Raw genomic sequence first — 12,878 nt, 5'->3', positions numbered from 1 at the left:
TGTTATATTTTCTGTTTGTCATGGCACTTCTTAAGAAAGCAGAGCGTGTGTGTAATCATCTGCAGATCAAACAACACTAGGAGTGGCTACAAGTCTCTCTGTGCTTAAAGAACTAATTTTGTCTCACAAACTTAATGTAAATGAGATGTGTGTTTTAAGTACAGTGTAATATTACCAGAGAAAAATAAAATATAAGATCAAATAAAATATGTTTATACATGATTCTGCATTGGTGTCGGATTTGTTGGTCTCCTTAAATGAAAAAAATGCCAAGAATGAACATACATAACCAGTATTTTGCTATTTTAGCATTTCTAAATTCTTGGTTTGAGGAACTATATAGCAACGTCATATTTTAGCCCTTGACTGTCTAGTCCTAATTTACACCTGAAAGAGTTCTGTTATAGACCTAGATTAGATCTGGTCAGAAAGTTGTTTGTTTTTTTTTCCTTTGGAAGTATTTGGTGATAAAACATTAAGAGCACTAAACCAATAATTCAATAAAGAGCAATGGTTATTTTACTTGCATGTCACCGAAACATAACCAACATTGTCACCAACTTATTCTGAAACAGAAACCAAAACTAAACTAAATCTTTCAAACACGTCACTCACACATCCTGGACTTTATAAAGGCAGAAGCTGTGTTGTGGAATGTTTGTTTAAAGGCGTGATGTTTCATGTAACGTCTTGTGCGTCTGGAGAAAATAACATTGAACCTGATGCGTTTTTACACGTTGGTCAGAGAATTATTTAAAGGTAAGAAAACAAATGAAGTCTTATAAAAAATGATGACATTCATATATTTGTGTTTTACATCCTATTTGCTGAGGTTCCTTTCACTGTTTGCAGTTTCCTACTGTTTATTGTAAAATTCATGTCATGACAACATCTGCATAATGACTGGTTGGTGTGAACGTGATATATTAGAATATGAAGTCACAACATTAAGATATGACTATAGAGATGTGTGTAATCGATTGTATTTTTGTTTTCACAGGATTTTCATGATGCAACTATCCCATTTTAATCTGATAAAAGTAAGAAAATATATTTTGATTCCTTGCAAGACTATTATGCTACTAATTTATCATTGTTTTACTGTTGTAATACAAGACACCAAACTTAAATGTCTGTTTATTTACAGTTATTGCTCCCACCAGACTCTGACACAGCACCACTTTCCTTAGAATCTGATCATTTTCCAGACACACATGTAATGGAGGTAAAAACAATACAAAATGAATTAATATTCTCAGTATAAGCTGTTAACTTCTAGAACATCAGAGCCACTGGATATTAGATATAGTTTAGATCAGGGGTGTCAAACATACGGCCCAGGGGCCTGATCCGGCCCTCCAAGACCTTTAATCTGGCCGTCAGCTGATTTTCTACTAAAATATTTTAATTATATTTTCTATTAAAATATTAGTAATTTTCTGTAGTGCTTAGCATAGCAGCATCTCCAATGCCTCTGTGCGTGGCCCCTCCCATCATAGCTGCACAAATGAAGACTTGCCTCTTTCCAAACGCTCTTAAAGGACGATCGTTTTGACTGTTGACTGTGACACCCTCATCAGCAAAATGGCCAAAATGAGAAAAGTGGAGGCTGAGTGCAGGATTTTCCAAGAAAAATTTACTTTTTCCTATTTGCATACAAGTTAATGTTGTGTTGTTCAACATTGTGTTGAAATAGCATTTTTCTTAAAGTTTCAGTTTTTTCATGATATTATAATATTTTGTAAAAGTTTCATCAAAAAAGTTCATCAATTAAAAAAGATTTCTGTAATAGATTTGTGTTTCTCTGCACAAATATTTGAACTTATTGTTATTTTTGGAGTATATATGCCATGAGTTTTCTGATCCGGCCCGTTTGGGATCAAAGTAGGTTGGATAAAGCCCCTGGACCAAAATGAGTTTGACAACCCTGGTTTAGATAAATGGTAGATACAGGTTGCATATAACTCTATGGGAGACTAATAGTTTTTGAAATATGAAAATGAAAATTTTGAATTTTATTTGATGTTTATAGCTTAATGTCCTTTCAACAAATAAAACAACTATTGTGATTTTTTTTGGTTGAATAATAGCACAATTTCCTGAAAATATTGTCAAAACACAATTAACCTTTGTGTTTTTTTTTTTGTTTGTTTTGTTTTTTTGTTTTGTTTAGTTTGTTTGTTGTTGTTTTTTTTTTTTATGCTGACAGAGAAGGCATTGAACTTTGTCTCAGTTTCTCTTTTATGTGGATAAGACACCCTAAAGAGTCCTATTATTATTATTTATTGACCTAGTTTAGATCTGGAGGGACTCAGAAAGCTAAATCTTCTCTATTTGTTATTTGGTGTTAAACCTTCAAAAGCACTAAACCAATAATTTAATAAATAGCACTGGTTATTTTATTTGCATGACAACTGAACCATCAGCATAACCAACTTCATTATCAACTTGTTTTGAAATAGAAACCGAAACAAAACTAAATCTTTCAAACATGTCACTCTGCTTACAGGACTGTATAAAAGACAGAAGCTTTGTTGTGTAATTTTTGCAGGTTTGTTGTTTCATGTAATGTCTTGTGCATCTGGAGAAATCAACGCTAAAGCCTGATGCATTTTTTCACATTGGTCAGAGAATTATTTAAAGGTGAGGAAATTAATTTGTTTTGTTTTAATAGTGTACTGTACAACTGAAGTATTATAAAAAATGACAAACGATGTTCATATATTCATGTTCTACATCCTATTTATAGGATTTCATTTCTACTGTTTGCAGTTTTCTACTGTTTATTGTAACATTCATGTCATGACAACATCTGCATAATGGCTGGTTGCTGTGACAGTATATTAGAATCTGAAGAAGAGGTAGACATCATACACCAAGTCACAGTATTAAGATATTGCTATGAAGATGTGTATAATCATTTGTATTTTTGTTTTCACAGGATTTTTATGCAAGTCAACTTGATGAAAGTGAGGAGATATATTTTGATTCCAACCAAAACTGTTCTGTTACTAGTTCTTCAGTGTTTTATTGCTATAGGACACCAGACTTACATATCTTTTTAATTACAGTCAGGCCCTCATTGCTCCCACCAGACTCTGATACAGAACCAGTTTCCTTGAAATCTGATAATTTTTCAGACACACGCGACCTTGTGTGTAATGCAGGTAAAGACACTACAAAATTATCATCAGAAATATTCAATATACTCAAAATAAATTGATAATTTCTAGAATATCATAGCTACTAGATATTTGTAGATATAGATTGCAATCACATTCTGTCATTTATAACTGTCACTTTTTGAAAAATGAAAATGAAAATCCGCAGAAGCTTATAATTATTTGCGGTTAATGAAGTCCTTTCAACAAACAACTATGGGTGTTTTGGGTTGAATAATGGCACCACTTTCCGAAAATATTATCATAACATAACATAACAACATAACAACAACAGTGTTTGTTGTGTTTCACATGGGTAGGTCCAGTATTTACATTATTAACCATAAACAAACAACAAACACAAATGCAGTTGTACCATAGAATTTTTATTTTTCCTTCAGATCAGTTTTAAACTTTTCGCAAATATTGTGATATCACATGAACTTAAACTATTAAAATGGGGCAGTTAAACCTTTGACATTTAATAACATTATTTGCACATAAGACTTTTAGCAGAATAATCAAATCAGTCCATTGAATAGTTGACCACTGAAGTTTCCTATTTTATAATCTTACTTATGTCCAAAGCAAGTGATAAACTTGTTGTGGACAGGATTAGCCAGTATTATGTGTAGTATTTAATATATGCAGGTGCAAGAATAAACTGGATTGAGGCTGGAATTAAGTTTACCAAATTTACTAACAATTATGTAAATACTTAATACTACTTTAATACTTTTTTAAAAACATCTAATAAAAAGGCAATAGGCAATTTTGGAAATGTAGGTAAAATGTCCATTGGTATTTAAACATTAAAGGCACACAAATCAATGCAAAACACATCAAATCAAAATGAAACTTCGGCTACATTCAGACTGCAGGGCTTAATGCGCAATTTGGAATTTTTTGTGAAATCAGATTTTTGAGCGAGGTCGTTCACATTTCCAATTAAATGCAACTTGCTCTTCTGGCTCCTTTTGATCCCATCTCCCACTGATTTTCATTCTAATGTTGAGAACCCTCTCTCTGTAACTGCTGCAGTGAGCCTCATCATTTTGGTCTTGAAATGTTCATATTAACTCGCTCTACACTATCCTTGTGGGGGTTTTTTTGTTTGTTTTTTTGTTTGTTTTTTCCGCTATTTTGTCAGTCAAAAAAATCCTATTCATTATATAGAGCCTGGCTCCAAATTCGCTCCTATAACCTAAGCAGTATGACCTTCATTTGAACACTAAGGGTTGTCACACTCACTTAGTCCACTTCATACATCCTATGGGCTAAACAGCCAGTGTACAGTAATTAATTAAATAAAACAATGTAGAGGGATAAAACATGGTAACAGGTATAAAAATTAGCTCAAGATCCTATAAAACACACAATTAATTATCATAAATTAAACTAACAATACCTTTGCCAAAGGTTGAGTTCAAAATGCTATAAAATACTCCTTTTCCTTTGGCAAAACACAATTAAAATAATAATAAAACAACAAATTAGTATCAGTGTTTCCTACTGAAAATTGGTTAGGCAAGGTGGTGCTGCCGAAAAAGTAAGGAACGGTAGCGGGTTTTTGAAGATTTGCGACTGTAGTTTTGCTAGTATTCACGTGGTTCGGAGGGACGTAGTCAAGGCAGGCAGCCACTTGTTGTCAACGCAGCCACCTTAACTATAAAGTGCTGCAGGAAACACTGAGTATTTTAAATAAACACAGTGGCAATACAGGACTCACATCATAAAGTGCTTAGTGCTACTTCTGCACTTTGTGGATGGCTGAAGGAAGTCTGTTAAGACAGATGAATTCTGATAAGGTGGAATATTGAATGAATGTGCAAATTGCAAGATTAGCAGGCTGCAAACAATCACATTACACTGCTTTAATTTAAGTAATGCAATTATAATTATTAATTATACTGAACAAGAGAACGTCACTTAAGGACATTCACACCCATTCCCGTTACAGCTCATCCCATTACATATTTGTAAATACATACTTCATGTATTTACCGACCCAGTCACTCTGGGTCAGCCAGGAAAGGCTCGAGGCATGCTTTAAGTAACATTGTGCCGAACTTAAAAAGGATCTACGTTTCGTTACCAAATTTTCAATAGTAGCGCATTTCACTATTTTTACCCGAAAACAGTAGTATGTTACTACACGTTACACCCAACACTAGCTGGGAGCATGAATGACATAACTTTGTGTCTAATCATTGCCCAGAACCTTACTGATAACTATAAGGATAATTGAAATAGCTAGGGCCCGGGGAGAAATTGCAAAATTATTTCAAACATGCATGGATGACATCTAAAACCTCTTCAAGCATATTTTTGATGAGGGAACAACATTTGTTTAATGTGAGTCTTTAAATAAACACTAAGGTACCTTAGCATGTAAAAGCGATGAACAACCAGAGCACCCAACTATGTAGAGCATGGGGACAAAGGGAGAAAGGGTGGACTTTTTTTTTTAGACTACACAGTAAAGCCTTCTGCTGACACTAATTGTGGTGAAGTACACCTTACATCATCCTACACTGTCAGAAGACTGTAGTCAGCTGGTTTTCCACTATAGTGATGCTATTCTGAAATAGATTTTAACCGTATTTACCATTACAATTTACCAGATCTGAAATGTATAATTTGGCTGGCAGTATTTCTCTCTGTACCATAAGATGCAATCCTTGAACACACTGTCCTGCATGAGTACTGTTTCAGTCCTCTGATGAAGTTTATCTAATAATTTTCCTCTACACACACAAAATGTAATACATGTTATTTTGTTATTACAGAAGCACTTCTGCAAAGCCTGCTGGAGGATTTGGGGCTGGAGCAGCAATATAAAGACAAGCTGACCCTGAGCACATTCCTACAGATTGATGAGAAGAGCATTACAGAAACAGCCGAGGTCTGTTAGAAACATAGCATGGAATTTTCTGAAGAAATTAATGATGGTGAATGTAACGGCTAGAAATGTCAAAGGCAAAGAGTCACATAGCTGTGGAGTGGCACTGGAAGAGACTGGGTTTAATCCGGACTTTCTACTGGCTGGTCAGACTTCAGGTGCTATGTTCAACGCTCTAGACATCATCACTGCACTCTTCCTTTGCTCTGATGGATTTGTGCAGCAGGAACTCGCACTGAAAATGTCAATGTGTCAGTTTGCGGTGCCTCTGCTGCTTCCGAACCCTGACACCAAACAGTGCACAATGATGCTCTGGGCCCTGAGGGACATTGTCAAACAATGTAGGCCTCAGTCACTGTTGGAATCTAAGGGTTTCATTGAAGAACACATTGTTCATTCTGAAATTCCAATGGTTTCCTTTGTGAGACTCGGAGAATGTTCTTTGTCTAAGTCAGAGATTCTCAATAAAATTCTAAGCAATTCTCAGCAATATCAAGACATATTTGTACATCACAATATGGAGGGTGGGGACTGTCCGAGAAAGATTTCTGATGGAATAGTTGAAATAGCTTGGTACCTTCCATGTGGAAACAAGAACATTGACATTTTCAGTGAGCCTGTAACAGTAGCTAACCTCCGTGGAGACATTTTCTCCTCTATACCACAGTTCTCTTTTTTATGTGAGACGTCATGTGCAGTGTTTGTCTTCTGTGACAAACTAGATTTGGCCTGTGACATGCTTCATAAAAGCAAGGCCGAAGTTTTCTTGGTTAGTAACTCTCAAAGCAAAAACTTTGAAATAGAAGATTTTATTAGGTTAGCTACAGATTTGAAACTGACAGACAGCAAAATCACTCTAAAAAGTCAAACAATGAATGATGCAGACTTTGTGACAAGACTCCAGGGGAAAATTAGGAGTGTTGTTGAGAAGGCAAAATCTAAGATGCCAATAGAGCGCATGGCAGATGTTGCATATGAGTTTGGAATAAAAGTTGATGAAGACTGTCCCGAGTGTCAGAAAGCCAAAAAAAATGCAGATGCTATTACATCTAAGATCCATGACACACTTGAGTACAAAGAAACCCAGCTTCCTTTGCAAGGTCAGATCTGGAAGGAATTGACCTCTCTGGAGAAAGAGGAGTGTAGACTTAGAGATGCTGGCTCTGAAAACACTGACAATTATAAAACCATGCTTCAGAATAAAAAATTTATACTAAGGAAAAAACAAAACTCTTATGATATGTCAATACCCATGTCATGCTTCATTAAAGCAATATCAAGCTCTGGAATTGAAAGGTGCTATTTTCTGAAATGGATGCGACTTAATCTTTATCGACAAAAGTTATCAGGCCTTCGAGAGAAGTACAAAGAGAAATCAAAAGAATCAAAGAACAAAGAGGTGACTCAAAATCTTGATCATCAACTTTCAGGCAGTTCTCTGGGGGTAGAGCATTTCTTTCGTGAAATGGGTCAGATATACGAAGCCTCAGTGTCTCTTCCTGAAGACCACCCTTCTCGTCTGCAGGTGCAGCACTTCCCCAGGCTCTGTGCAGAGCTGCTGCTGGAGGGACTCCCTCTGGAGCTGGTGGATGGAGATGCCTCCAACATCCCTCTCAGATGGGTGAGCGATGTTCTGTTTGATCTCCATCAGTTGGTGTCCTGCCAGAGTAAAATCTTAGTGATCACAGTTCTGGGAGTACAGAGCACAGGAAAGTCCACTCTCCTCAACACAATGTTTGGAGTGCAGTTTGCAGTGAGCAGTGGGCGCTGCACTAGAGGAGCCTTTATGCTCCTCATAAGAGTCAGTGAAGAAGTAAAAAATATCCTCAACTGTGACTTCTTAATGATCATTGACACTGAGGGTCTGAAGTCTCCAGAGCTCGCAAAACTGGACAATAGTTATGAACATGACAATGAGCTGGCAACCCTCGTTGTGGGGTTAAGTGACATCACTTTAATAAATATTGCAATGGAGAACTCCACTGAAATGAAGGACATCCTGCAGATAGTTGTTCATGCATTTCTCAGAATGAAAGAAGTTGGAAAAAGGCCCAAATGTCTGTTTGTTCACCAGAATGTGTCGGATATTTCAGCGCATGAGAAGAATTTTCAAGATAGGAAACTGCTTTTGGAGCAGTTAGATGAGATGACGCAGGCAGCAGCCAAAATGGAAAAGAAGGACAAGAACAAGTGTTTCACTGATGTGATGGAGTACAGCACAGAAACAGGAAACTGGTACATCCCAGGACTGTGGAATGGAACCCCTCCAATGGCTCCAGTCAATGCAGGTTACAGTGAAGCTGTGTATGAACTCAAGAAAAACATCATCCAAATTCTGAGCAAAAGTAAATCATCTGCCAAATAATGCCCTGGAGTTTCAAGAGTGGATAAAGAGTCTCTGGACCGCTGTGAAGTATGAAAACTTCATCTTCAGCTTTAGAAACAGCTTGGTGGCCGATGCATACATGAGACTATGCACAGAATACAATAAATGGGAATGGAACTTCAGAAAAGACATGTACACATGGGTCACAAATGCTCAAACAAGAATTTCAAATTATGGCAAAGTTGCTGTTGAAAATGATACAGGAGACATTGGAAAACTTCTAAGTGACTTGAAAACTGCTGCAAGCACAGAACTGTCCAAAGGAGAAACTAAACTCCTCGAGAATCTCACACAGTACTTCAAACAGACAGATGGCCACGTGAATCTGGTGGAAAGGTATAAAGAGGAGTTCATCACTGGTGCAAAAGTTACTCGGAGGGAGCTGGAAAAGTCAATAATAAATCAGCTTACTGCAACTGTTGAAATCCGACAAGGAATGAGGGAGTTGGAAAAAATCAAGGAGAACCATACACAAGAAATAGAAGAGAGGGTGCTTGAATTGATTCAGCATTGCCGCAATAACAAAGCCAACATGACTGATACAGAGTTAGACAGTGAATTTGACAACATGTGGGCTGTAAGTGTTGAGAAATTAGCACGTTTCCGTCCAGAAAACATTGACGTACAGTCCAAGGTTTTTCACCATCTGCGGACAAACGTTTCACCCAAAGGAAGTTATGCAAGTGAGCTTCTAAATCAAACTACTCTATCTGAATATGGAGAAAAAGCCTTTGTGTACAACCCTAAAGGATGGCTAAAACAACTAAAACACAAAAACAAAACAAAACTAAACAAAATTAATGATGATCATGTAAAAGCTGTGCAGAGGTTGGCTGACAGTATCATAGATGCTTGCCAACAATCAGTGAACACTCAAGTACAAAGAAAAACCAACTACCATGACACCTACATTGTAGAGATCCTACACATGATTGATGAGAAACTGCAACAGAATGAAGAGCTCAAATTGGATATACAGTTTGAAGTTTTACTGAAGATGCACATATGTGCCAGAGCAGCAAAAGACTTTGAAAAGATGCATGAAAACTTTCTACATGAAAATGATCCTTACAGGTGTTTACAGGAAAACAAGGAAAAATTCTGTGCTGATTTCAAAGATGTGTTCCACGAGCGAGACCAGTGCCAAAAGAAAGCAGAGGAGTTTACAGATCAGTTTTTGAGACCTGCAGTTGAAGACTTTGTCAATCGCTCCCTGGGTCATGACATTATTGGTGAAATGTTGACATGTCAACAGTTCAGCACCAGAATGTTTTTCCAGTATTCAATTCTACTGGATTTGATCTCAGTGAACCAGTTTGGACTCTTCCATTCTTACATTAAAGACTATGAGAATTATGTGAAAGAGTGGATATATAACCAAATAATCTCACACTTTTCATCCCAGGCTTCAGCGAGTGAGTTTGAGAACCTGCATCTCCAGGCATGTATCAACAGGATAAATGCTGCTGTCAAAAAGGCTAAAACTGAGAAGAAGAAGTCCTTGAAATGTTTTATTGGGAAAATCTGTGAGGAACTAAGTGACACATTAGTTATTTCCCAAGATGCACTTGGAACTTTTATGATTTTAAACACTGCAGACCAGGACCAGTTTGCCCATTACCTTTTAAACTGTGTAAAACAAATGGAAACAAAATGTCAACAGAAGTTCCAAGACACAGATATCTATTCCAAACTCAAGAAGTGTTCTGTTAATGTTCAGCAGGAGCTTTTTGTCAGAGTGATCGGATGTGGTAAACAGTGCCCATTTTGCAAAACTCCGTGTGAAGCAGGAGGAGCAGCCCACACAGAGCACTGGACATCACTTCATCAGTCACATGGTCTGGGAGGATGGAGATTTGAAAAGTCAAAAAAACTTGTTTCAGACATATGCACCTCCTGTGTAACCTCTGACAATAAATTCAAACAATATGATGACAATGGTCAGAAGTATTATCACCCATTCAAGAGATACCAAGAAATTTTTCCAGACTGGAAGATTCCTCCTGATGATAGTCTGGAAGCATCAGACTATTGGAAATATGTCATGGCAAATTTCAACAAAAACTTAGCAAAAGCATACCGTGCCAAACCTGCAGACATTCCTGAGGCATGGAAAAACATTTCTAAGGATCAGGCTGAAAAAAGCCTCCAACATGCATTCAATATGCACTGAGACAAATAATTTCTATTGAAAATCATTAAGTTTATCTCAGACTCTTAAGTGATGCTTTCAGCTTCTCACTTGATATGTTTATGTTGCATCTTATTGGTGCATATTTAGTAATGTAGTCTTTCAAATTGAACTACATCTTTTCTTATGTTAATGTTAATGTTTTAGTTACTTATTTGATGATAACATTTGCCTTGTTGTCATTAATGCAATGCTTGAAATCCAGTGAACAGATCTTAGAAAGATATTTTCTTATCAAAAATGTATATTCTTGTTAAACTCTTTCTCAGTCGGCCCAGCTGTTAAGTCTGTGTAATGGGCTGGTTGTCACTTGTATTTTTCTCACTAGACAGCAAAGACTTTTATTTACTGAACAGGAATATTTTTTGTATTGTCGGCAAAGTTGACATAAAGATATATTCATGTCAGAATTCAGACCGTTCTTTCCCTGATTTGGATAAAATGTAAGATCTGTGGCTTCAGAACATGATCTGGCTGATAGGCCTATTGTAAATTGTTGTTGTTTTTTCTCAGTTTAATTTAGTTTAGTTTAGTCTGGTTCATTCATTTTTTTTTTTTTTATTGTTTTGTGCTGGATTTTAAAATGTTATGGTTTCGATTTGTGTACTTTTGTTACCTCATACAATGCAATGACATGAAACTGGCCTTTAATCTTCTATGCACATGCAGGTTTAGAACTATATTCATACTTTCCAGTGACATCTCACTGGGGGTGTTCTATATGCATTTCTATAGATACATCAAGAATCTGTTGAGAAAATGTTTGTCTGGTTACAAGGTAAAATGTTATTGTTTCACTTAAAGGTGAACTATTTAACTTAAGAAAAAAATGGGTTATTTCTAAGTAATAAGTTGGTTTCTCCAGGTATTCAATATGTTTAGAAAAGGTAATTTTATACTACAAAAGTGATAATAATTAAATAATAGGTAAACATTGTATGCAAGGGACACTGTTTTTGGAATAAGAGTGGGAACAAAAAAATAAAAAATTAAACACTTCTTTTTTTTATTAAGCAGGGGAGGGTGTGACACCCTGGAGATATTCATTATAAAAAAAGCACCCTCAATAACACTTTTAATTTTGTAATGTTTTAAGTATATTTGGATTCATTTATGTGTGTGGCAATCACATTGAATTATTCAGACACAGCTGCAATACCAAATCCCTCCAGTAGGTGTCGGTAATGGCACAGTTAAACTCAGCTCTTCACCAGAAGCAGCGCAGTTAAACTGTTAACATAAGTCCCATGGATCTATTAAAATCACTTTTAAATTATTATTATTATTATTATTATTATTATTATTATTATTTATTATTATTATTATTATTATATAAAATTAAATAATCTATCTCATCAATCTAAATTATAATAATCGGGTAAATTCCGATTACTAAGAAGAGCTGAGTTTTTCTGTGTTTGCAGATGGGTACAAGGATATTTTATGTTTATGTAAGAATATGTTTCATTAAACCAAGTTTTATTTTGCAGTTAATCTGTTGTTATCAATGATCTGTTAACTGTTGCAGTGAGCACGTCCAGTGTATGACTCTGTAAGTGTCTATGAGACATGTCGTAGTAACTCGGTGTCGGCGGCCCCCCCCCCCCCTAGCGGCCACTGGTGCCCCACCCCCCAACAGGCCGTTATTATTACTATTTAAAAATGATTTTGATTGGCGCATTTCACTTCGGGCTGAGGGCACAAACTTTACGATATCACAGTCTGTGTGGAGTGTGATTGGACAACTGTCCTGTCACTCACCTCACGTCACGTCAATCTGCTGCGTCAACTCGTAGCTGCTTCACGATCCCAATGAGATGTCTGGAAGACCTAATTTGTTTCTAAATAATATTGATTCTCAACCAATTCAACCTTCTGACCGTGATATTTGTGACTCCCCTGTTTCTGTTAATGAAATAATCACCTCAATAAGCAAATTGAAAAACAATAAATCGCCCGGCTCAGATGGATTAACAGGGGAGTTGTATAAAAAATTTTGTGACCAAATTGCTCCCTTTTTATCAAAAGTATTTTCAGAAAGTCTTGACCAGGGCACACTTCCTCCGACATTAAACCAAGGGGTAATCACCTTGATACCAAAACCTAAAAAAGACATTCTTAACATTGATAATTGGCGTCCTATTTGTCTACTGAATAATGATTACAAAATCTTTGCCTCAGTTTTTGCTCGACGATTAAAATCTGTATTGGACTCTATCATAGCAGAGACACAGTCTG

The 12,878-nt window shown here is 36.3% G+C and overlaps 1 pseudogene; it reads left to right on the top strand.

Annotated features, from left to right (window-relative positions):
- Positions 1–496: 496 nt before the first annotated feature.
- Positions 497–11,050, top strand: LOC110153442 (up-regulator of cell proliferation-like; annotated as a pseudogene).
- Positions 11,051–12,878: the final 1,828 nt, after the last annotated feature.

The sequence above is a fragment of the Boleophthalmus pectinirostris genome, unplaced genomic scaffold (assembly GCF_026225935.1).
Source record: "Boleophthalmus pectinirostris isolate CB_2022bp ecotype Guang Dong unplaced genomic scaffold, ASM2622593v1 HiC_scaffold_4, whole genome shotgun sequence".
Lineage (NCBI taxonomy): Eukaryota > Metazoa > Chordata > Actinopteri > Gobiiformes > Gobiidae > Boleophthalmus > Boleophthalmus pectinirostris.
The sequence above is the reverse complement of the archived record's forward strand: the minus strand, read 5'-3'. Positions and strand labels throughout refer to the sequence as shown.